This window comes from Eleutherodactylus coqui, chromosome 3 (genome assembly GCF_035609145.1).
Source record: "Eleutherodactylus coqui strain aEleCoq1 chromosome 3, aEleCoq1.hap1, whole genome shotgun sequence".
NCBI lineage: Eukaryota > Metazoa > Chordata > Amphibia > Anura > Eleutherodactylidae > Eleutherodactylus > Eleutherodactylus coqui.
In genome coordinates, this window is record NC_089839.1 from 82,072,031 (window position 1) to 82,098,812 (window position 26,782).

The 26,782-nt window shown below is 45.5% G+C and overlaps 1 pseudogene; it reads right to left on the reverse strand.

Annotated features, from left to right (window-relative positions):
- Positions 1–1,050: 1,050 nt before the first annotated feature.
- On the reverse strand, positions 1,051–26,761 carry LOC136620137 (regulator of microtubule dynamics protein 2-like; annotated as a pseudogene).
- Between the last annotated feature and the right edge of the window lie 21 nt (positions 26,762–26,782).

Sequence of the window (26,782 nt, forward strand, 5' to 3'; positions counted from 1 at the left end):
GTTGGCTTTGCATACTCTAAATGAATGAGAGCTTTTGAAAATTGATCGCCTTCCCTGAATAAAAGTAACAGGGGATTAAGTGAGTGCTGTGGTGAAACTTTATTTTTCTGAGATTTCTTTCTAATCTAATACCAATAAGTTACATTTTACTTTCTCCTTTCTGTGATGTAGTCTCTGCTAGAACCTATTTAGCCCTCCGTGGTTTCTAATATACTGTATACTATAAGCATTACGGGGGGACATTCATAAAACTTTTTTATGCCAGTTTCTGACATAAGAAAGATGGGGGTATTAAGCTTTTGGGAACACCAAGTTGCCGCAATGTGGTGTTTAGAGTGTGGGCATGGAAAATGGGGCACAACCCAACTGTGTTGTCCTGAGTGGCTAGACGTTTTGTGAGTGAAGTGTTTGTTTTCCACTGATGCAAGATATGTTGCAGTGAAGCATCAGTCTGGCTGAAGTCTGACTGCTACTAGATGTACAAAGTCTGCTGTTGGTGTTGCAGAAATTTTAAAGGGCCAGTGCACCCAAAATCCCAAAGTCGAGTTACTGTGGGCAGCAAGTGTTTACAGCAGATAACGGCAGCCAACAAACAAAAGAACTGTCCTTGCTAGAGGTGCCACAATATGGATATGCGCACCTGAGTGCCATCTGGCCAGGAGGCCAGTAAAGTTGGAAAAAAGGACATGGAAGTTGTTGGTGGCTGGAACCCAACAATCGGTGGAGTTGGACCCCAGCGAGGAGGTATCACAAGTGCCTCCATATAGATTACTGTTCATGGAGAAGGGGCCAGAAACTGGTAAAACTGTTCTAGTTATGGTTGTGACTGACTATGCGACTATACAGCATGAACTTGCCAAATGTACAGCATTCATTAGTCCAAACACCCAAGCCTGAAACAAGCCTCTAAGCAGTTGGTGGCTGGAGCTTCACTGACTGACGGTGCGAACTGGAGAAGCTGCAGTACTGCACATCAAGTCTGAGGAATGGTGAGATCATTCCAGGGGCCGGTGAAAGGGTACAGCGTTGACTTGAAAATTCTGAGGTGCACCTTGTTTCAAACGTTTTGCAGGAGGTGGCTGTTGCAAAAGGAAAATGTGATATCAATGCAAAGTTATGTGCAATGCGGAATATGTTTGCTTTGCAGGATGGTGCAATGGAATCTGCACAATGTGCATTAATGTTTAAGAAAACCGTATCTGAAGAGTGTATTGATAATATGTTGCATGAAATATTGTCTGGAACGGACACATAATCCTTATTTGGGAAGGTTAATGGAATGTCCTGTTCTGTGTATGAAATGTCGATTAATCTGTGGGAGTATTCCACAGTCTGCTTGGGTGAATGCAGAGTGTGAACAGGCTGGTACAGAAAGCTTAGCCCAATTCCAATGTGGAATTGGCTAAACTATGCCCCTAGTGGTAGAGTGTAAAAATAATGAAAGGATTGCATGTAGTCCTGAGGGTGAAGGCAAACTAGAGTTCTTGCCAGTATAGTTTCCTATGACACTAAGGTGGTTGCTAGTGGCAACCAAATGTCCGCGGAGACTACAGATCATAAAAAATGCAAAGAGTTTCATATGATCCGTGAGACAATGGATATGGAAGACCTTACAGCATCTATCAAAGACTCGTCAGATAAGTTATCCAAAACATGACACTACTGGCTTGAGTTCCCCAACTGTCAGGAATATAGAGATCTCGATCGTCAATGTCTTCCCTGAGCCACTTCTCAGGGTCCTATGCCCTTCACCACCCAAAAAAATTGGAGGTGTTGCATTTGAGGTGACTCCTCTCCTTTTTTTTTTCTTCTTCTCTCCTGTACACTCTTCACGTCTTCCTTTTATGGTTCATTTTCCTCCCCCTTCACTATCTCTAGCTATCCCAATTTACCATAGTCCCGGTGAGCCAGCAGACAATTCCTAGTAGAAATCAATTCCCAAACTTATCAATACTGATGGTGCACTGGGTCCAAACTAGTTTACCTCTATAACGACAGGTTTTCTTTCCAGGCTACAGCTGTTTCCGGAGCAAAAGATAAGCTTTTGGAAACACTAGTAAATATTAGGAAATTATAGCACCAATGTTTATGGTGGCACACCTCTAGGTGTTTGATAGATAATAGAGAGCTCTGCTACCTGCACGTCACGCACATAGCTCAAACACACACACACACACACACACACACACACACACACACACACACACTTTTCAGACTCAGCTCTAGTACACGTGCTTGTCGCACACAGATCTGCTACACGTGCATGTCACAATGTCACACACACACAGTTCTGCAACATGCACTTATCACACTTACACAGGTACGTTACAGGCATGACAAACACTGTTACACTTCAAACACACAGTTCTCCTACATGCATGTGTTACACACACAGATGTCTGCTGCATGCCCATGTCACACTCACAGGTCTGGTACAGGCATGTGAAACACACACCGCTCTGCTACATGCACGTCACACACACAGCTCCGCTACATGCACGTCACACACACAGCTCCGCTACATGCACATGTGTCACACACACAACTCTGCAACATACACATGTTACACAAAGCTCTGCTTCATGTGTGTGTCACAGACACAGGTCTAATACAGGCACGTTGAAGAAACACGCAGCTCTACTACACGAACGTTAAACACACAAACGCAGCTCTGCTACACGCACGTCAAACACACAGTTTTGCTACATGCACGTTACACACGCACACATCTTTGCCACATGCACATCATACACAGCTCTGCTACATGTACATCCCACACACACAGGTCTGCTACAAGCAATTCACATACACACGGTTCTACTACATGCATCTCACACACACAGCTCTGCTACAAGTCAGACACAACTTAGCAGCATGCACATCACACACATACATATATGCTACATGCACGTTACACACTCAGCTCTGCTACACGTGCGTGTCGCAAACAGCGCTGCTATATGCATGTCACACGTACACTGCTCTACTACATGCACACAGCTCTGCTACATGCACAACACGGTTCTACTACATGCATATCACACACACAGTTCTACTACATGTCAGCCACATCTCTGCCGCATGCTTGTCACACACACCTCTGCTACACGCACGTTACATTCTCAGCTCTGCTACACGTGCGTGTCACACACATCTCTCCTACACGCGCATGTCACACACACACAGCTCTTCAACATGCACGTGTCACACACAGCACTGCAACAGGTGTGTGTCACACACACTCAGGTGCGCTACAGCCATGTCAAACACTCACAGCTCAACTGCATGCACTTCAAATGCACACACAGCTCTGCTACATGCGTGTGTAACACCTACACAGCTCTGAAACACGCCTGTTTCAAACACACAGCTCTGCTAAATGCACATCACACACAGCTCTGCTACATGCACTTCACACACACAGCTGTGCTGCAAGTGCATGTCACACACAGCTCTGCTACTGCACATATCACACACTGTTCTGATACACACACGTCACACACAGCTCTGTTACACATGCATGTTACACACACACAGCTTTGCTACTCGCGCATCACACACAAATATCTGCTACATGTGTGTGTCACACACACAGCTCTACTGCACGCACATCAAACACACAGTTCTACATACACATCACACATACACCTCTGTTACACATGCGTGTCACACACATCTCTGCTACACGGGCATGTCACACACACAGCTCTTCAACATGCATGCGTCACACACACAGGTAGGCTACAGGCATGTCAAACACAGCTCTACCACACGCACTTTGAACACACATAAAGCTTTGCTACATGCGCATGTCACACATACACAGCTCTGAAACACACGTGTCAAACACACAATGCTCTGCCACGTGCACATTACACACAGCTCTGCTACGCACACACCACATATACAGCTTTGCTACATGCATGTCACAAACAACTCTGCTACACATGCTTGTCACAGCTGTGCTACACGCACATGTCACACACAGCTCTGCTACACACACGTCACACAAAGGTCTAGTACAGGCACATCAAACACACACAGCTCTGCTATACGCACCTCAAACATGCACAGCTCTGCTACATGCACTTCAAACATGCACAGCTCTGCTACACTTGTGTTTAACACAGAGCTCTGCTACACGCGCACATCACACAAGCTCTGCTAGATGTGTCACAGATATAGGTCTGCTACAGGCACGTTAAACACACACAGCTCTGCTACACACACTTGAAACACACAGCTCTGCTACACGTACGTCACACACAGCTCTGCTACACACACATCACACACGCACACATCTTTGCTGCATGCACATCACACACACAGCAGCTACAAGTATGTCACACACAAACAGCTCTGCAATATGCACATCACTTGCACACAGCTCTGCTACAGGCACGTCAAACACACAGTTCTGCTACATGCACGTCACACATGCACACATCTTTGGTACATGCACATCACACACAGCTTTGCTACAAGCGCATGTCACACACAGCTCTGCTACACGCATGTGTCATACACAGCTTTACTATGCATGTGTCACACACAGCTCTACTACATCTGTGTATCACACACACACACACATCTTGGCTACACAGCTTTCTTACATGCACATCACACACCCCTCTGCTACATGCACGTCACACACACACACACAGCTCTGCTAAAGGTATGTCACACACAGCTCTGCTACACTCACATCACACACAGCTCTGCTACACGTGCATGTCGCACACAACTCTTCTGCACGTGCGTGTCACACACAGCTCTGCTACATGTGCGTGTCACACACACAGCTCAGCTACATGTGTGGCTCACACACACAGCTCTGCTACATGCATGTGTCACAAATACAGCTCTGCTGCATGTGTGCATCACCGAAACAGGTCTGCTACAGGCACATCAAACACACACAGCTCTGCTACATGCATTTCAAGCACACACACAGCTCTGCAACACACACGTCACACACAGCTCTGCTATACAGACGTCGCACACACAGTTCTGCTACATGCATATCACTCACATACACAAGAACAAGAGGGTTGGAGGGTGACTGAAAAGGAAGTGCTATTTTAGTTCAGTGTGCTGTATTTTTCTTTTAATTCTTCAGCATTTCTTTATTTAATCTACATGTACCATGTGTAAGTCTGATTTCAATGCACATTTCACCCAAATTTAAGGAGGTGACATCCGCACTGAAAATTCACAGCAAAAATTGCAATGCTGAGGATTTAAAAACTACCCCGCACGTCTGTTTTAGGGCTCTGTTTGAGCGCTCAGATAGCCGTACTAACACAGTGCGGCTATCTGAGCATTAAATCACATGAATAACAGCCGCGAGAAGTCGTGGCTGTCATTAGTGAGATTGCCACCCCCCCCCCCCCTCCTGCGCCTCCGCCCTTTGCCAGACAGCTCCAATAGGAGTCTATGGGAGCCGTCGGCACTGCGCTGTCAAAAGATAGGACATATCCTATCTTTTAAGGGTGACTACCAACTATAGTTTTTTTTCCACTGTGAAATTCGCAGCGTTTTTTCCTGCAGGGGTCTATGGGACTTGTAATGTTAAAATTACGATTTCGCGGTAAATTACGAGTTTGCGTGATCACGATTTTAACATTACAAGTTCCATAGACCCCTGCAGAAAAAAAAAAACCACTGCGAATTTCGCAGTGAAAAAAAAACTGTAGTGGGTAGTCACCCTTAGGCAAGAAATTTCCGTGTCAACAAAACGAGCCTATTTTGACACATGATTTTCTTGGAGCATCAAAAAATCTCCCAGCACATCAAGGCTGCTATTATAGGATGTCAGAAGGTGTAAAAGGAGAGAACTACAACTTTCAGCAATTCCCTTGCTATAAGATCTTACCCAAGAATCCACCATCACAGGAACTTTAGTGTCCACTGCATCTTCATAGGTCCTTCAGCCCCACTGCCCAACACACATCCTAAGGGCATCACACCTGCATCGGAGGTTCCGTTTAGGATCTCCATAGCTGATTTCAGCTAAAAAAAAACAAAAAAAAAACAGGGTGAAATAGAGCCGTAAGCTGCGCTATTTTTGTCCTGTAAGTTCTGGCAAAATGCCAAACTGCTGGTCAGAAATCGAATGGACCCAATTATTGTCAACTGGGGTCAGTTCAGTCATAACCCAGAACTATTCGACCACGCAATGCCGTTTTCCTGTTACTTTCGGGGAGGACTCCCTGAGAACTCCCAGACGCTAATGTAACTTCTAATCTACACTGCTGAGCTCCACCCCCTCATAATATCATCACAGGTCCTTATCCAATTACCAGCTACACATCATTGCAGGTCCTCCCCACTACTCCTGTCTGCCGCCCCCCAGCCCCGCTAGGTGGTGCTGCTTGAGGCAGGAGGCTCATCTTGCTAATGCGCGTGTAATTGCACTTACGCTCATGTAAAGCCTGCATAACGGCCCATTTACATGCAAGTATAATCTTTCAAAGGATTGAAAGATTGAAAGCAAGCCTTTGTGACGCTCGCACAGAAATAGAACATGCCACAATTTTGTTACCGCACAGATTTTTCACGATCAAATTTGCAGCTGTCTGCATAGAATTGCGTGCATGCGGAATCTCGCTGCGGAATTTCCATCCATACGCATTGACCATTATTGTGGAAAACTGACCCTTTGATGGGAGGCTCTAGTACCCTGTTGTACCGCTTTCTAGCGGTACACAGGATGTAATACAGGCGGACATGTTGCCTCTAGTATACTTTCGCTCCGCCTCTAGCTTGGATAGCAGATGTGATACGGGCGGGCATGGATGCTTTAGTACCCTGATGTATGGCCTCTAGCTTGGATACAAGATGTGATACAGGGCGGGCCTGGAGACTCTAGTACCCTGCTGTACGGCCTCTAGCTTGGATACAAGATGTGAAATAGCTTAGTATGGAGTCTCTACTACCATCCAGTACCGCTTCTAGCTTGGATACAAGATGTGAAAAAGGCGGACATGGAGGCTCTGGTACCGTGTTGTACCGCCTCTAGCTTGGCTACAAGATGTGAAACAGGTAAGTATGGAGTCTTTAGTACCATGTTGTACCACTTCTAGCTTGGATACAAGATGTGATACGTGTGCGGGAATGGAGACTATAGTACCCTGTTGTTCCGCCTCTACTTGGACACAAGATGGGAAACTGGCTGACATGGAGGCTTTGGTATTCTGTTGTACAACTTCTAGCTTGGATATAAAATGTGATACCGGCAAGCATGTGGACTCCAGTACGCTGTCATACCACCTCTAGCTTGGATATAAAGCTGATACCGGCAGGCATGTGGACTCTAGTACGCTGTCATACCACCTCTAGCTTGGATAAAAGATGTGATGTCGGCGGGCATGGGGGCTTTAGTAACCGGTTGTACCACGTCTAGTTTAAATACTAGATATGATAAAGGCAAGCATGAAGGCTCTGGTACCTCGTTGTGCCACTTCTTGCTTGGATACAAGGTGTGATACAAGACGGGCATGGAGGCTCTGGTACCCTGTTGTACCGCTTCTAGCTTGGATCAAAGATGTGATACAGGTTAGTATGGAGTCTCTAGTACCATCTTGTACTGCTTTTAGCTTGGATACAAGATGTGATACAGGCGGGCATGGAGGCTCTAGTACCCTGTTGTACCAGTTCCAGCTTGGATACAATATGTGATACAGGCGGGCATGTGGACTCTAGTACGCTGGTGTACCACTTCTAGCTTGGATAGCAGGTGTGATACCGGCGGGTATGGACACTTTAGTAACCGGTTGTACCACTTCTAGCTTGAATACTAGATGTGATAAAGGCAAGCATGGAGGCTCTGGTACCTCGTTGTACCACTTATAGCTTGGATACAAGATGTGATACAGAGGAGGCATAGATGCTCCAGTACCCTATTGTACCGCTTTTAGCTTGGATATTAGATGTGACACAGGGTGGGCTTGGAAGCTCTGGTACCCTGTTGTACCACTCTTAGCTTAATACAAAGTGTTAAACAAGCAGCTATAAAGCCTCTAATATCATGTACTGCTTCTAGCTTGAATACAAGATATGATAGAGCCAGGCAAGCAGAGTCTAGACCTCTTTTGTACCACCTTATGCTTGGATACAAGATGCAATACAGGCAGCATAGAGGCTCTGCTTAGCTGTTGTGCCACCTCTAGCTTAGATAGCAGATCTGATAGGGGCGGGCATAGAGGCTTTAATTCCTTATTGTACCGCTTCTAGTGTGAATACTAGATGTGATACGAGCAGGCATGGAGGCTCTACTACGCTGTTGTGCCACCTCTAGCTTGCATAGCAGATCTGATAAGGGGGGGGGGGGGCATAGAGGCTTTAGTTCCTTATTGTACTGCTTGTAGCTTGAATACTAGATGTGATACAGGCTGGCATGGAGGCTCTAGTACCCTGCTGTACCGATTCTATCTTGGATACAAGATGTGATACAGGCTGGCATGGGGGCTCTAGTACCCTGCTGTACTATAACAAGGGTACTGCAAGATCAATATTGATAAATGTAAGGTTATACACATGGATAGGAGAAACAGAGGTCACCAGTCTACTCTAAATGGGGTACTGCTAGGGAAAAGTGATATGGAAAAAGACCCGGAGGTACAAGTGAACTGTAGATTTTACTGGAGCAATCAATGCCAGTCAGCTGCTGCAAAAGCGGATGTGGTGATCACAAAAACCATAGAGGAGTTCAAGAGGGGACTAGATGTCTTGCTAGAATGCTATTATATTACAGGATATAGACGTTAGTTGACCAGCGGGTTCGTTGACCTCAAATGTTGATCCAGGGATTACTCTGGCTGCCATTATGGAGTCAGGAAGGAATTGCCTTCCTCTGGACCAACAAGGAAGGGGTTGAAACATGCTGAACTAGATGGACATTGTCCTTATTCAGCCTAACATACTATGTTACCTTTGTGTGGACTGCACATGTGATACGGGTGGGTATGGAGGCTCTTGTACCTTGTTGTACAGCTTCAAGCTTGATAACAAGATGTTATATGAGCGGGTATGGAGGCTCTAGTACCCAGTTCTACTGCCTCTAGCTGAAGTAAAAGATGTGAAACTAGCGAGTATCGAGGCTCTAGAACCCTGTTGTACTGCAACTAGCTTGGATACAAGATGTGTTATAGGTGGGCTTGGAGGCTCTAGTACCCTGTTCTACTACTTCTAGCTTGGATAGAAGAAGCGATACAGGTGGGCATGAAAGCTCTAGTATCCTGTTGTACCGCTTCTACCTTGGAGACAAGATGTGTTAACCCTTTGCAATCCAATTTTGGATTCAGGATTTCCTAGGGGGCATTCTCTTTTTGCCATTTAACGATAGTGCCACCTGCTGGCTAGAGCCAGTACTGCGGTATGGGACATGCTGGAGAGGCCCCCGACAACAGAGCGGCCAGTAATTTACAGTAAGATTACCCTGCCGGACGTCTTCCGCTATCGGAGCTGTACAGACTTCAATCAGAATGTCTTCAGACGTCAGACAGTGGATTGGAAAGGGTTAAAGGTCGGGCATGAAGGCTTTTGTACCTTGTTGTATCGTTTCTAGCTTAGATACAAGATGTGATACGGAAAGGCATGGGGGCTCTAGTACCCTGTTGTACCACTTATAGCTTGGATACAAGATGTGATACACATGGGCATGGAGGCTCTAGTACCATGTTTTACCACCTCTAGCTTGGATAAAAGATGTAATACAGGTGGATACAGAGGTTCTAGTACATTGTTTTAACCCCTTAGCTTGGATACACAATGTGATATGGATGGCCATGAGGGCGTTGGTACCCTGTTGCATCACTTCTAGCTTTAATACAGGATGTGATACAGGTGGCCAAGTACGATCTAGTACCCTGTTGTACCGGCTCTAGCTTGGATACAACATGTGATACAGGCGGGCATGGATGTTCTAGTACCCTGTAGTACTGCCTCTAGTTTGGATACAAGATGTAAAACGTAAGGGACTGGATGCTTTTGTACCCTGCTGTACCATTTCTAGCTTGAATACAAGACGTAAAACAGGTGGCTAGGGAGGCTCTAATATCCTGTTGTATCGCTTTTAGCTTTATCCAAGATGTGATACAGACGGACATTGAGGCTCTAGTACTACTTTTACATCGCTTATGGCTTGGATACCAGATGTGATACAGGCAGGCATGGTGACTCTAGTATGTTGTTGTACTACCTTTAGCTTGGATACAAGATGTGATACAGGCAGGCATGGAGGCTCTAGTATCCTGTTGTACCGCCCTTAGCTTGAATACAAGATGTGATATAGGGCAGGCATGGAGGCTCTAGTACCCTGTTGCACCGCCTCTACCTTGGATACAAGATGTCATACAGGGGGTATGGAGGCTCTCCTACGCTGTTGTACCACCTCTAGCTGGATAGCAGATGTGACACGGACGGGCATGGAGGCTCTAGTACCCTGTTGTACTGCCTCTAGCTTAGATACTAGATGTGATACAGGCAGACATGGAGGCTGTAGTTCCCTGTTGTACTACCTTTATGGTACCTCCACACGGACGCTAAAATTGCATGTTTTTTCCTTCATGTGAGAGTGAGTAAAAAAGCTGATTTATGAAAGCAATGTCTTTCGATGGTTTCATTTACCACTGTGATTTGTTCTCTGTTGCGATAGCCAAAAATCTTGGCATGTTCTATTTTTCGGCCTTTTTTGCATCTATGTTTCCATATGAAGCCATCTTTTGATTGATTTGAGTGAAAAAAAGCATGAGGACTTTACAAAGCAGATACACACTTGCCCTTTTGCTGCATTTTGGCATCGCCCAAAAACGCAACGCCTATGCAAACTTAGCTTTGATAGCAGATGTGATAAGGTTGGGCATGGAGGCTCTACCCTGTTCTAGGACTTCTACCTTAGATACAAGATGTGAAACAGGCGGGTATGGAGGCTCTAGTACGCTGTTGTACTGCTTCTAGCTTGGATACAATATGTGATAGAGGCAGGCATATAGCCTCTAGAACTCTGTTGTACCACCTCTAGCTTGGATACAAGATGTGATACAAGCAGGCATGGAGGCTCTAGTACCCTGTTGTACCCCTTCTAGCTTGAATACAAGATGTGATACAGGCGGGCATGGAGGCTCTAATACCATGTTGTACCGCATCCAGCTTAGATACAAGATGTGATACAGGCAGGCACGGAGGCTCTAGTACCCGCTTTTACTGCCTTAAGCTTGGATACAAGATGTGATACAGGGTGGGCATATGGACTCTGGTACGCTGTCGTACCATCTCTAGCTTGGATAGCAAATGTGATACCGGCGGGCATGGGGGCTTTAGTAAACAGTTGTATCACTTCTAGCTTGAATATGAGATGTGATACAGGCAAGAATGAAGGCTCTGGTACCTCGTTGTACCACTTATAGCTTGGATGGGGAGCATGTACATGCCATCACCACTCTGGAGGCAATGGTGAACCGGGCAGCAGTACCCGTTCAGGAGATGGGTGTGGGTCTCAGAGATCTCACCCCCACCAATCGGACATTTCACGCTTGCAAAATGACTAATGTGTTATAAATATCCATCTTGGGAAAAATCCTTTACACGAGCAAACATAGAAGATTTTCATAAATCCCGTCTTACCGTCGGCTGCATAGCGCTTCTTCTCTTCTACATCGTTTGTGAGATAAAACATGTCGCTGTACGCCCGCGCCAGCCTCCAGAGGAAGTCAACCTTATTTCCGTACTGAAAAAAAAGCTTTCAGAATGTGATCTAATTCATCAGAAGCTGACATAATCCGAGCAGAAAAATGCTGAAGTGGGGCCATGATACCAGAAAACACTTCATACAGGAAACCCAGTCAGTAGGTATATTATCTTGTACGTTAAGAAGTGTAGCATCATTTATGCTGGAGGACTTCCAGATAAGGGACTATTTTTTTTCTGGATAAAAACATTAAACTATAGTAAAGCAGTGCTCCGAATGTCACTATCAATTCCATCCCTATAAAGGGGTTCTTATGGAGAAGACTTCTGTTCATGGGGCTTATGGTCTCCATAGAGTGTCCCCCGCTAGGAGAGCCAGACCGGCAGATCCAGCCCATCCAGGCTTTACAGTCAGCATCCAGCGCTAAACTGCATATAAAAGCCGTTCCATCACAGCTTTTATTATTGTTTATGGTAGGCGCCAATCATCACAACTGATAATGTGTTATAATGTGTTTGTGGACGGGAGGCGACAGAATACAGCAGGGAGAAGAAAGCTGTGAGAGCATCTGCATGCTTGCCGAGCGGACAGCCACAAGTACAAGGCTGCTCGCATTGAGGTCTATGGATAACCCTACAGCCGCTATTACATCTCCCTACAACCTTTACGTATTTGTAGTCCACTTAAAGGGGTATTCTGGTTTTAGAAAAGTATTCTGTTACACTTGTATCAAATCCTCGAGGTTCTCAAATCTTACAGCCATTTTCCTTCTTTACCTTCAGTGGATAAAAACCCGTCTTGGTCTGAAAGACCATTTTCATCCAACGATTTGCGCCTTTTTGGAATATTAATGACGATGACAGATGCCGGGTAACGGCAGATATCTGTCGAAAAGTTAATCTGCTGTGTTGGATTTCTGGCAGTTGTCGGGTCATTAAGAAGTTGTTCCTGTTTAATGACAGATTTGCATCTCATTAACAGAAGCCCGGGCTTGGTCTCCGATCATGGAACAGATCCTTCAGTCGCTTGGTTCAAATTGTCATTTAAAATCATGTATCATCATCATCACAGACCACAGCCTTCACAGGCCAACCGTGAATGACAGGTCGTTCAATAAAGGCCATCTGAAACCCTTAAGCCCCATTTACCCACAAAAAGGATCGATTAAAATTCAATCAAAAGATAGGATGATTGACAGTCTGAGCGATCATTTTGCATAAGCTGCTAATGGGCACTAATAGCCATTAGTGGATTATTAGATTCATTTGCAGTAAAATGAGCATCCCTTTGCTGTATGCAGATAACAGCAGGTGGTCTGTTCTCTGAACACAGCCTCTTTGTTCTGTCGCGGGACTGCAGCTGAAAACAATGTTATCAGCGCTCCTGTTGAGAACTCGGCATGCGGCCCCTGCCATCACGAACCATGGACTTCAGGCTCAAATTATATTTCATATGTGTAGCATTTATACGCAAAGTTGCTAGTCGACTCAGTTATTCTGTCCGGCACAAATGTGGGAAACCAACAGAAACCTGCTGAAATGAAAACGTGCAGCTTTGGTCTCAGCTTTAGTAATGGCAGCCTAGGGTTTTGTTCAAGGTCACCAATGAAACCCATTTGAGGATTCAGACAGAACCAAGAGACATAAAGAGATTTAGCTAAGTCTTAAATATACAATGTGAGTCCACAGGATGTGCCTTATCGGTGTGAAAAGAACTGTTCCAGCGAGTTGCTTTATGGATGGACTACAATAAAATGAGGATTGCAAAGTTTTAAAACTTTGTGGGCAGCATAGGTGTAAGGTGGGGAAATGACTTCGTACTGTCATGTAACATGTGATTTGGGCTGAGGGGGCATTCACACACAGCGTATTTTAGTGTGGATCAGCACCAAAATCAGTAGAGCATTTGGTGCACATTTTGGTGCCATTTCTGCCTTCGGACCTGCAGACGATTTCATCCTCTCAATTGAAGATGTGAAGTCTGCTGCGGCTCTATGGTAAACTCAGCATCTAAATCCACACCAATAATCCACATTTGGAAGCAGCTTTTGGTGTCTATTTTTCATTGCAGAAAATCCACCCCAATTCTGCTAGGTGCGCCCGTACCCTTAGAGAAAGCCTGTTCCCGCACCCCGAGCGACTGACAGCCCCCCATACAGTATATGTATTAGGCCCACAGGAAGGCAGTTCTTTCAGTACATTTTCCTGCTTGTTCAGTAACACTCTGAAGCCGTCATGTTTATCGGACTCGGAGCCTTTGTGGCTGCTATCTGCTTGCTGCAGCAGAGGATGAAGTTCAGCTTCTTCTTTGAGGATTTTAGCCCTTTCTGCTTTGACAATTCCCACTCCAGGCTCATCCTCTGATTCTGCTTCTGGGTCAGTCTGAGCAGTGATGAATCTGCAAGAACAAAACAGGAAATTACAATGTATCGTTCTCTACAATGTTTATTATAATGGTTACTATGAAGATGAGTGACGGCTACATGACTGCGACAACCATCACTAGTACTGAGGGATGTAATACAGGGAAACAGGAAATAACCTATAATAAGGATGGAAGATGGATCCCCAAGGCTGTAAACACTGAAACCATTCACTTATGTTTGACCTCCTGTGGCATCACATCATACTGCAGGAGCGATCAAAGCATTGTAGGTTCTTGTTCCCTATGGAGGCTAAAAGAAAAAATGAAAAATAAGATCAATTAAGTTTACTAAATTATGAAAAAAAAAGTAATACAAGTTTTTAAAAAACACCTTCAACCATATTTATAATAAAAAAATATAAATAATAAAAGCAAAAATACATATTTGGTATCGCCATGTCTGTAAAAGTTCAACCTACCAAAGTATCACATTATTAACACCGCACGGTGAACGTCGGCAGAAAAAAAATAAAGAACACCAGAAATTCACATTTTTGCTCACACTGCAATAAAAAGCGATCAAAAAGTCTTATGTATTACAAAATAGCAGCAACGTAAACTACAGGACGTCCCGCAAGAAATGAGGCCTCGTACAACTGTGTCAACAGAAAAATTAAAAAAGCTATTGCGCACAGAAGATGGCGGCAGAAAATAATTTATAAAAATTAAATGTCTTTGAAAAAAATACAAGTAGTTCAGCAAAAAAAACTCTATAAAGTTTGGTATGGTAGTAGTCGTACCGACCTACAGAATAACGTTATGTCATTATTGTAGCAGTTTGTAACAAGACGCACTGAAAGATGGCGGAATTTCACTTTTTCAGTGCATTATATGGTAATTTAAATACTACGATTGAAGAATACAACTTGTCTCGCCCTCACAAGCCCTCATATAGCGACAGCGATGGATATATAAAGGGGTTATAATTAGAGATGAGCGAGCGTACTCGGAAAAGCACTACTTGCTCGAGTAATTTGCTTTATCCGAGTATCGCTGTGCTCGTCCCTGAAGATTCGGGTGCCGCTGCGGCTGACAGGTGAGTCGCAGCGGGGAGCAGGGGAGAGCAGGCGGGAGAGAGGGAGAGAAAGATCTCCCCTCCGTTCCTCCCCGCTCTCCCCTGCAGCTCCCCACTCCGTGCCGGCACCCGAATCTTTAGGGACGAGCACAGCGATACTCGGATAAAGCAAATTACTCGAGCGAGTAGTGCTTTTCCGAGTACGCTCGCTCATCTCTAGTTATAATGCTTTAAAAGAAAGGAGGAAAAAACAAAAAAAATGTAAAAACGAAAAAAAAAAAAAAAAGCTTGGTCTCTAAGGGGATAACCTCCATAAAAGCATCTCCGCCCGCTACACCCAGATCTGCACTGGCGAGGGCACTGCCCATTGTAACCTATGGAAATACCCGTCATGTATCTGGATGATGGACACTTATTGACTGCAGCAGAAAATGACCCTCACAAGGCTTTATTATTCCTCTCATTGGTACAATTTATGGTTTATCCCTCCAGCGGGTCTGTTTCAATGTCCACACAACTGTAAGTTTTCTAAGACTCCAGAAATTTCTGATAAACTATGGGCACCACTGCCAACCCAGACATGAAGTGCCATCCTTGCCCCATCTACTAATAATGTGGCCCTAGAAGAACCAGTCATGAATTTCTCCATTTCTTTGGGCACTAGACCATCACTCAAGGTGCCCACATCACTGTGTATATGGCAGAGAAGAGTACTGGCAAGCAAAGTACTGGCAGCTTCCCTGACCTTTGACCTCCACTCGGCCAACTGCCATTTCCTTTCAACTGACGACGGCAGCGGTTGGAGCGAAGACTATTGGATTGAGAAAAATGTCGTCCAATGGACATAGAAATGCCGAAAAGCGTAAGAGAGAAGAGGAGTGCGTGAGCGGACTCACGGAGATAAAGAGGAGGAGGAGCAGAGAGGATGAGGAGCCAAGACCGGGCACCAGCCAGGACCCTCTACCATCAGACCGCGGATTTAACATCAATCGCTTCACCGCCCTTCAGATCTTGGGCAGAGGAAGCTTCAGCGAGGTAAGTTATATGACTGGTATTTTCACTACTTCCATTAACTGTGCAGACTATTGTTCCCTGTTATCAGCCATGTAACCCACAGGAGAGGCTTAGGATACTTCTATATGGGACAACTAGCAGGCGGGGATGGCGTTACCACAATCATAAGGGGCATTTTCTGCACATTTCCATATTTCTGGGACTGGTGATGATTGAGCCGTTATAATCACAAGGCTTATTTCTAGATCGCATTCTTATTATAATTCTTGGTGGTTTGTTGCTAGGCAACCGTGGCACTAAACTTTCCCTGCACTCCGGGACCTCACTGCTGGACAGCGGGACGTTTCGGTGTCCTTCGGGGGACGGCTCTCTGCACGCCCCTTCATGCCCTGGCATGAGTGCGGGTGTTTATAATGGGATGACGCTGGCGGTAATAAGAGTCAGTAACCCCTGATGGAAAGGATCTACTGTTTTATCAGCAAATAAAAGATGTATTTCTGTTTATGCTTCATTGTATTATTTATATTATGTGCTTGGAAATAGCGATTATTTATTGTTTGTATATATATGAATTTATAAGCTCTTTATACCCAATGGACAGCGAACTTTTATAAATGTGGGGATTTTTTTTGGGGGGGGGGCAGATTTATTCATCTATTGATTGATTGACTTATACACATGCATTGTAAAAAAAAAAAACAACGGGCGATGCGTCCGAGGAACGTGCAGAGAGAACATGCTGCAAGTTTTTTTTTTCCAGCATCAAGATGCTGAAAAAAAAAAAGAGAAACACAGTCATGATATATGATTCCATTCAAAGGAATGGGGTTCTTATTTGTGCGTCTCGCAGAGTACAAATCTTGCGCGCTCTTCTTGGCCGTGTGAAGGCGGCCTAGTGATAAATCCCCCATATAATAAATGTATATGACTTTCCCCTCTGGCCGCTGTCAGTGATAATTTCCTATTTGTTCTCTTGAGGTGGTCCTGGCATCTTTCCCCGGAAGGAACACCTTCATGGCCATCAAGGTGGTCGACAGAGAAAAGAGCAAGGCGGACGTCATAAGGAGAGAGCGGCGGATACTCCTGAAGGCCCAAGACTGCCCCTTCATCTGCCATCTGTACGCCGCACAGCAGTCTGCAGACCGGGCCTACTTCATCACGGAGTATCTGTCCGGAGGAAGCCTGGCAGCGATGATCAGGATGTGCGGCAGCTTGGACATCAACCATGTGAGGTGAGTAAATGACTAGTCAGGAGCCGGGTGGGGGGGGGGGATACTGAGGGCTACATGACAGGTATAGAAGAGTGGAGGACATACAGGCTGCCATAAACAGCACCTCTTCTGGTGGGGACACTATGATGGTGACATGATGTCAGGGGACTGATGTCATGTCATTGATACTACACTCTTCTCTCAGATTCTACACAGCGGAGATTGCTTGCGGCCTCCAGTTCCTGCACCGACGATACATCATCCATCGGTAAGCACAACTGTCCCACATCTCCCCGTTTCATTGGTGGAGATAATGTACCCAGCTTTCCCAGAATCCTGAATTAGGACTGGTTTGGCTGCGGTACATTCCCAAGTCCTCTGTATCACTGAACAGACTAACATTTCTCTTTTTTCTTTGCAGTGACATAAAGCCGGCGAACATCATGCTGGACGGAGATGGACACATCCGCCTGATTGACCTGGGGCTGGCCCAAGACGGCGTTGTCCCGTCTAAGAAGATCAGCGGGGTGACGGGTACATATCGATTCATGGCCCCAGAGGTGCTTCGCAAAAAGGACTACGACGCAGCAGTCGACTGGTGGAGCCTGGGGATTGTCGTATCCTGGATGGCGACAGGACAGTCCCCTTTCTACCACGGCTCCTCCAAGAGAAAGATCATCAAGTCCATCAAAAGAAAGAAGCCAAAATTCCCATCTTGGCTTGATGCGGACGTAAAGCATCTTGTGAAGAGACTGCTGCGAAAGAAGCCTAAGAAGAGGCTGGGTGTCCACAAGAACATCAGAGGTCACCGCTTCTTCAACACCATAAATTGGGAGGAGCTGGAACTGAGAAGGGCAGAGCCGCCATTCAAGCCCTTCAGCAGAGTTCCGAGAAACAGAGACCTGCCGTGGCCGGAGGATGGGACACCCCTTCACCCCGTGGACGGATTCTCGTACACTTCACCAAGCTGGACCCGGTAAGATCTTCATCCTCTAGGGATGATGTTCTTCAGGCAGACCTCTGTGTTCACCATCATTGTTCCTCTAGTGTCAGACAGCACAGGAGGTCATATAGTAACCCTGCTTCATGTCACCATGTCTGGTCCGCAGACTTCTCCCTCCTCAGCTACATTATTATTGCTCCTGTAATTACTATGTCTCTGGCTTCTTCTTAGGATGACGAGAAGAATCCAATTGTGAAGGAAGCCACGACCATCTGGTAAGTATCTTCTAAATACACCTACACATACCTATCTGTACACCTATATACACCTACACACATATCTGTACACCTATATACACCTACACATTCATATCTGTACACCTATATACACCTATACACACAGGACATCTACTATTATATCCATACACTGTAGCAGAACCTCACATACTATAGAAAGATTAATATATAAAGTATCTTTTCTTTAGATCAGATACAAATCAGATCCTGATACAAGCCATCATGTTACAGTAGTTCACTGGTTTATATCCACTGCTGGTAAAATTGACAATTCTGTCTTATGTCTTGTAGGCTCGTCCCGTGCCAACTGTCTGCTGAACCCACGACTCTGCTGCTGTAGAAGACCCCGGCTTACCAACAACATCCTCTCTCCACCAACTGCATCCTGCATTACCATCATGCTACCCCGAACCCCAACATCCACCAGCTGACATTGGACATCATCCTCTCCTGAAGACCCTCTACGCCCCCAGGAGCGGCCTGTGCTTGATTGGTAACTGGCGAGTTCAGGAACAATAGCCCGAGTGACTATTATCCCTGAACTCCTGGTTACTAGTAAGACCTCGGCACAGGCCGGGTAAGTAGCACGCACCACATACATGAAGGTTAGACACTAGTGTAGACACTAACACATACATAGACACAAGTATACACACAGATAGGTGTAGATGTCGGCTTTGATCCAGGGACTTGCTCTGATCGCCATATTTGGGGTCAGGAAGGAATTTTTCCAACTTGAGGACAATTGGCTCATACCTCAAGGAGGTTTTTGCCTTCCTCTGGATCAACTCACAGCCTTAAATAGGGTTAGGTCTTATTTATAAGGAATCAGCCACATAAATAACATAATATAAACATAAAGAAACACAATCTTTAGCTGACATCACATACACTAGGGAGGTGAGCGGCTGGCGTTGATCCTGAGATTTATTCTGGTCGCCATATTTGGGGTCAGGAAGGAATTTTCCCCCCTTAAAACAGGATAATTGGCTCTTTCCTCAAGGGGGTTTTCGCCTTCCTCAGGATCAACACAGTCCATAAACAGGTTTAGTCCAATACACTTTATATCTCACACAAACAATAAATGGTAACAGATTTATATACATTTATGGAAACAATAATACATTTTATAAAGTCAGGTCAGATTTCGGCTTTGATCTTGGGACTTGCTCTGATCGCCATATTTGGGGTCAGGAAGGAATTTTCCCCTTTATACAAGGATAATTGGCTTTTTCCTATCAAAGGGTTTTCGCCTTCCTCTGGATCAATTCCGCCTCAACATTCCCCATAATAAAATCTACCATTTCCTACAACTAGAAATAAAATGTTCCTTCTCCATAAATCTTTGTGTCGGTGTCTTTATTTCCATTGGATGTCTTATTTCGGCCTAACGCCCACGGACAGATTATCGCTGCGGAATTCATGGTCAGACACCCACCGTGAATTCCGCAGCAATGTCCGTCCATAGACATGAAGTGTTAAATGATTCTCCCCTGCCCACGAGAGGAAATCAACTGCGATTTTCCGCTCGCAGAGGAGAAGTGCAGCATGTTTTATTCTATGCGAAAAATCTCACGGACGGCTTCCATTGCAGTCAATGAAAGCCGTCTGTCCTGCAATACTTCCACAGTGACTCAGAATTAAAAGACGCGACATGTCGATTCTTTCACTGTTTCCGCTGCAGCCTCTCTACTCTCTACGGGGAGAGATAGCGGCAGCGGAATGCAGGCAGCGAAAACACTCCAAAAGTGTGAAGATTCATTTTTCCTGCAGAAATCTGGCGATATTTCCGTGTGGTCGCTCCATGAGATTTCAGTCCTTTGTGAGCCCAGCCTAAGGGGGGCAATAGTGGGTGCAGGAACGGCTTCTAGGATGGCACAACTGCATCAGTAACAGCATCTGATCTTCCAGCTGTGCGTCTACTCATTACTTATAAACTTCTCATTGTAGAGATGGCAGTATGCATATCTGAAATGACCCTTTAACGAAAGCATTTACACAATGCCATATGCAAATAGGAAGATGGAAGGCTTGTCTAAAAAGTCTGACATTGACTTGCAGGAAAACTGCCCTCCAATAGGTGGCGCTGCAGGGGTATTGTTCCATCTTCCCTACTTGCATATTTCCCAGAGGAGCATGGATGGCCTTATAAGTCTCCTTCCTCACCTTCTAGGTGCTCTCCTTATGGAGAAATGATACTCATCCTGACCCAAAATGTCAAGAAATATCCCAGAGACTTTTTTAAACGCAGTATCACGGATTCATGAGGGTCCCGTGGCGGAATCTGATGCGGAATCTTCCACTTCTAAAAACCGCAGGAGAAATCTGTGGCTGAGCTGCATGTTTCTGCCGCAGGTTTACAAGCAGATTTAGCCGTGTCAATGGACATAATCCACGTATCTGTGTGAAGTAGCGTCAGGTCATTTTATGCATGTTAGCAAGGAAAATTCCGCCGATTTTGCTCTTTGATGCGGCTAAATCCGTGTGCGGATCCACGGCAGAGAAACTGTGGATTTCTGCCATGGTTTTAGGGGAGCTGTCTGTGCAGTAAATAAGCGGCAGAAACATGTGACTTGGCCGCAGGTTACTCCTGCAGTTTTTAAAAATGGAAACGTCCGCATCGGATTCCACCATGTGACCCGAAGATAATAGTAGGTGGTTCTGCTCAGGACCCTCAGACCCTCCTCTATTATCCGGACTGGAGAAACTCTACAAATCATGTCTTTCCTCCTGATAATCTGGCACATCTTGTAATTATATCTATTATGCAGCGGGCAGTGAGGGTCCGGTGCGGCCCACCCCCGTGACTCGGACTCAGTGCCACGTCAAACTTTATAGTTAGAGATGAGCGAGTATACTCAGTAAAGGCAATTGCTCGAGCGAGCATTGCCTTTGCAGAGTACCTGCCCGCTCGAGATGAAACGTTCGGGTGCTGGCGCGGGGGAGCGGTGAGTAGCGGCTGTCATCAGGAGGGAGCGAGGGGGAGAGAGGGAGAGAGAGATCTCCCCTCCATTTCGCCCCGTTCTCCCCCACAGCTCCCTGCCCGCCGGCGGGACTCGAACGTTTCATCTCGAGCGGGCAGGTACTCGGTAAAGGCAATGCTCGCTCAAGCAATTGCCTTTACCGAGTATACTCGCTCATCTCTATTTATAGTATATTTATTCTGAAAAGATACAGTGTTTCAGTATAAATCACCGAAATAGAGTGACAGTATACTTCTTTTATCTCATTAAGCCCAATTCACCTAAAAATAATCTTAAAACTAACTTTTATTAAATATTTGTTTAACAGAATGAATGGACAGACTCATAGATGTAGACATAAGGGGAGACCCTGGTCTATGGCTGGCCACCAAAGGGTTACACACCTTACAACCTATTCCCTTATAGCTGTATAGGGCCGGAGAACCTACAAATCCATGGATGATGCATCGGTATAACATTGTAGCTCCGCGGCGCTGTACCAGTGATGCCAGGGAATAGGAAGGCACTTGGTGTATAAATCTAAGAGCCTTTTGTTTTGTTGGTCCTCCGAGGGGATTGTCTGTATACTCTGCCTGGATTATTGTAGTATACAGCGCACTATTTGCTGCGGACGCCAACAATAAATGCAGCGCTGACTTATGGATCCATTCTATCCTGTAATAAGCCACGTTCTCAGCTATTTTCTTTGGTGTTTAACCCCATTTCCTTATACCCGCTCCTCTCTTTTATCCTGCGTTATTCCCAGCAGGAGGAATAAAAGAAGGTAAACCCTTGTATGCCAGGGGGAGATTTACACCAATGATGGACATATAGTGGCAGCATAATGACAGGTGCGCTATTTGGCGTTTATACCGCGCACAATGTCATTTCACTAAGACAAATCACCTCCTCAGTTTCTAATAAATTAATAGAGAGGAAGGGGTTAACATGGAAACAGCAGAACGACAGGCACGCCATTTTAGCGTTTATTCCGCGTGCACTGTCGTTTTTTCTGAAATAATTTGTCTCCTCAGCCTCTGATAAATGAGTAGAGAGGAAGGGGTTAACCACTGGTGTCTGTGCTCAATATCCCAGTAATAGGTTTCCAAAGTTTGGGGTACACAGAGACACCAGAACGACAGGCGCGCCATTTAGTATTTACCAAATACTAGCATTCTCCCCAGCTTCCGATAGAGGAGTGGGGAGGAAAGGGTTAATACCGGATGTAAATGGTCCATATCTATGGGAGAGACCCTAACCATCTCCCCCAATGTTGAGGAGCAGCGCCGTCGTAGAGCTTAGTGGGCACCGGTGTAGCCACCTGATGGATGGTATCAGGCCGCCGGCTACACTGGGCTAGCTGCAGATAACGTGCCGACTACCTCATCTAGATTTCTGGTCACCGCATCGGCGCGGCTATGCCTTGATTTGAAATAAGCGTTTGGGTAATGAATAAGCCACCTATTCAAGCTGGGGTTTGAATGCAGAAGTAATATGACGCGAATGTTAGCCAGACCAGATGTCTTTAGGTACTATATGTACACCGTCTTCTTTGGGCCACTATATACTAACAATGACCGTCCCTTTAAGGGGATTTCCTCTCACAAGATCCCTGTACAATTATGTAGATCCCCACAGACATGGATTGCACTTATATAGGCAGTCATGAATCTCCCTTAATTGAGGCAAATATAGCCAGCACTTTATGGGGACTGAGATGGGGTTAATACCTAGTAGAAGCCAGCTTACTAGTTGTGGCTTCAGAGACTGAAGAGTTAAGGGGCACGGAGACCCCAGTAAGAGCGGAGGCACAATATATAGAACGGCCGAGGGGAGCTGTCCTGTGCTGATCCCCATGTGGAGTAACGGGGCGGACAGCCGCCCTCCACAATCAGGGATCTCACACTATATGGAGAGAAGGGAAGGGGGATGTCCAGTGCTGATCCCCATGTGGAGTAAGAGAGCGGACAGATATCCCACACAATCAGGGATCTCACGCTATCGGGGGAGAAGAGAAGGGGGATGTCCAGTGCTGATCCCCATGTGGAGTAACGGGGCAGACAGCCGCCGTCCACAATCAGGGATTTTACGATATATGGGGAGACGAAAAGGGGGATGTCCAATGCTGATCCCCATGTGGAGTAACGGGGCAGACAGCCGCCGTCCACAATCAGGGATCTTACGATATATGGGGAGACGAAAAGGGGGATGTCCAATGCTGATCCCCATGTGGAGTAACGGGGCAGACAGCCACCGTCCACAATCAGGGATCTCACGATATATGGGGAGAGGGGAAGGGGGATGTCCAGTGCTGATCCCCATGTGGAGTAACGGGGCGAACAAACGCCCTCCACAATCAGGGATCTCACACTATATGGGGAGAAGGGAAGGGGGATGTCCAGTGCTGATCCCCATGTGGAGTAACGGGGCGAACAAACGCCCTCCACAATCAGGGATCTCACACTATATGGGGAGAAGGGAAGGGGGATGTCCAGTGCTGATCCCCATGTGCGACTCTATTTATTTATTAGAAACTGAGCAGACGATTTGTCTTAGTGAAATGACATTGTGCGCGGTATAAACGCCAAATAGCGCACCTGTCATTATGCTGCCACTATATGTCCATCCTTGGTGTAAATCTCCCCCTGGCATACAAGGGTTTACCTTATTTTATTTCTCCTGCTGGAAATAATGCGGGATAAAAGACAGGAATGGCTATAAGGAAATGGGGTTAAAACACCAAAGAAAGTAACTGAGAACGTGGTTTATTACAGGATAGAATGGATCCATAAGTCAGCGCTGCATTTATTGTTGGCGTCCGCAGCAAATAGTGCGCTGTATACTACAATAATCCAGGCAGAGGATACAGACATTCCCATCGGAGGACCAACAAAACAAAAGGCTCTTAGATTTATACACCAAGTGCCTTCCTATTCCCTGGCATCCCTGGTACAGCGCCGCGGAGCTACAATGTTATACCGATACATCATCCATGGATTTGTAGGTTCTCCGGCCCTATACAGCTATAGGTGAATAGGTTGTAAGGTGTGTAACCCTTTGGTGGCCAGTCATATACCAGGGTCTCCCCTTATGTCTACATCTTTGAGTCTGTCCATTCATTCTGTTAAACAAATATTTAATAAGTTAGTTTTTAGATTATTTTTCGGTGATTTGGGCTTAATAAGATAAAAGAAGTATACTGTCGCTGTGAGTTTTAGCGTTTCAGTATAAAACACTCACGGCTGCAGCAGGCTTCCCGGGGTTCACGCTACCTGCGGTTCGGCAAGCATGAACCTGATGACAGGATCCCTTTAGGTCACTTGGATATGTAGTATATAGTATTACAGAGTTCTTCTGACATATCTTTCATGGGCAGACAGAAAGAAGGCAAAAAAGAAAACTGTATGGTATATAGTAAATGAAATCTATAAAGTAGGATTTTAAGAAAAGCCTTAAAACATTCATTGGTATAAGCTATATCTACAGATAGGGCTGGGCGATTAATCACATTTGAATTTAATTAAATGGGTTGTCCAGGTAAAAACTATTGATGACCTATCCTCACTATAATTAAATGCTGTGAACCTGCTGCTCAAGATCCCTGGCGATCAGCTGATCATCCGGTCCCCTATAAGTATGGCAGTCCGGACATAGCCATCGGCACAGGAAGTGTTATAGTGGGCTTCACTCCCATCATTCTGAATCCAATGTAGGAGGCAGAAGTTCTGGAAGTGTCACAGGAGGCAGCACTCCCAGTGATTTCAATAGGAGAGAAGACGACTTTGGTACTTCCTATCGTGACCCTGATGAAAAAGTCAGTGCAACGGTCCTGGCGATCAGTGATCCTAAGTGGCAGGGCTGAAGCGGATTAACTATTGATCTGTCCTAAGAAAAGGTCACCAATAGTTTTCGCCTGGAAAGCCCCTTTAATTCACCATTTTGGTGAAGCACAATTCTGATTCTAATTGGAATCGTGAAGTCAGGCAGGACAGGCTACAAGCGGTGGAACCACTAGGGGTGGAATGGTGTGCTTTACGCTGTTGTGGCGCTAAGCAATGCAGAGATGAAACATAGCGTTGGTTCGCTGAGACTCAGCCAATCAGTGTTGGCCTGTTATTCTGCATTGCCCCCTGCCTGCATCTGTATTTACAGTTTTGTGGATTACGTAGTAACTGGCAAGCGCTGCCATAATCTGTATATGCAGTTTTGAGGATTATGTAGTAACTGGCCAGCACTGCCATAATCTGTATGTGCAGTTTTGTGGATTACGTAGCAACTGGCCAGCACTGCCATAATCTGTATATGCAGTTTTGTGGATTACGTAGTAACTGGCCAGCACTGCCATAATCTGTATATGCAGTTTTGAGGATTACGTAGTAACTGGCCAGCACTGCCATAATCTGTATATGCAGTTTTGAGTATTACGTAGTAACTGGCCAGCACTGCCATAATCTGTATATGCAGTTTTGAGGATTACGTAGTAACTGGCCAGCACTGCCATAATCTGTATGTGCAGTTTTGTGGATTACGTAGTAACTGGCCAGCACTGCCATAATCTGTATATGCAGTTTTGAGGATTATGTAGTAACTGGCCAGCACTGCCATAATCTGTATATGCAGTTTTGTGGATTACGTAGTAACTGGTCAGCACTGCCATAATCTGTATATGCAGTTTTGAGGATTACGTAGTAACTGGCCAGCACTGCCATAATCTGTATGTGCAGATTGTATGGATTATATGCAGTAGGAAGCGGACAGCACATCTATAATCTGAGAACACAAGATAGCATGAACGCAAGAAAATTACATATTACGGCATTTACTGTATTTCACACTTACCCCCTTCGCTTTGTGCATCCTCAGAACTAGGATAATCACCCGATGCCTTTGTGGTCTCACTTTTCTTTCTTTAAAGACTTCGGTGCTGCGGACTAACCTTCTTCCCATCATTCTTGCCTCTGAGCTCATCCTTAATCTGTTCTTCTCGTTTCGGAAGGACCATAACAGCACCTTGGTTGTCCTGAACTTGGTTAGCTGTACCAAATGACCAAGTCTCGGGCCAGCGGAGAATGTAGCCATGTTTGCCATATCTTCTCCAGCACAAGGCAATGCTAACTCCTGCAGCTCCTGTAAGGAATCCCAAAAGCAAATGTCTGTTCTTGGATGGGACAATATTACTGATGTCAGCAGAACAAGTGCTGAACCAACACTGCTGAGACTTTCTGTG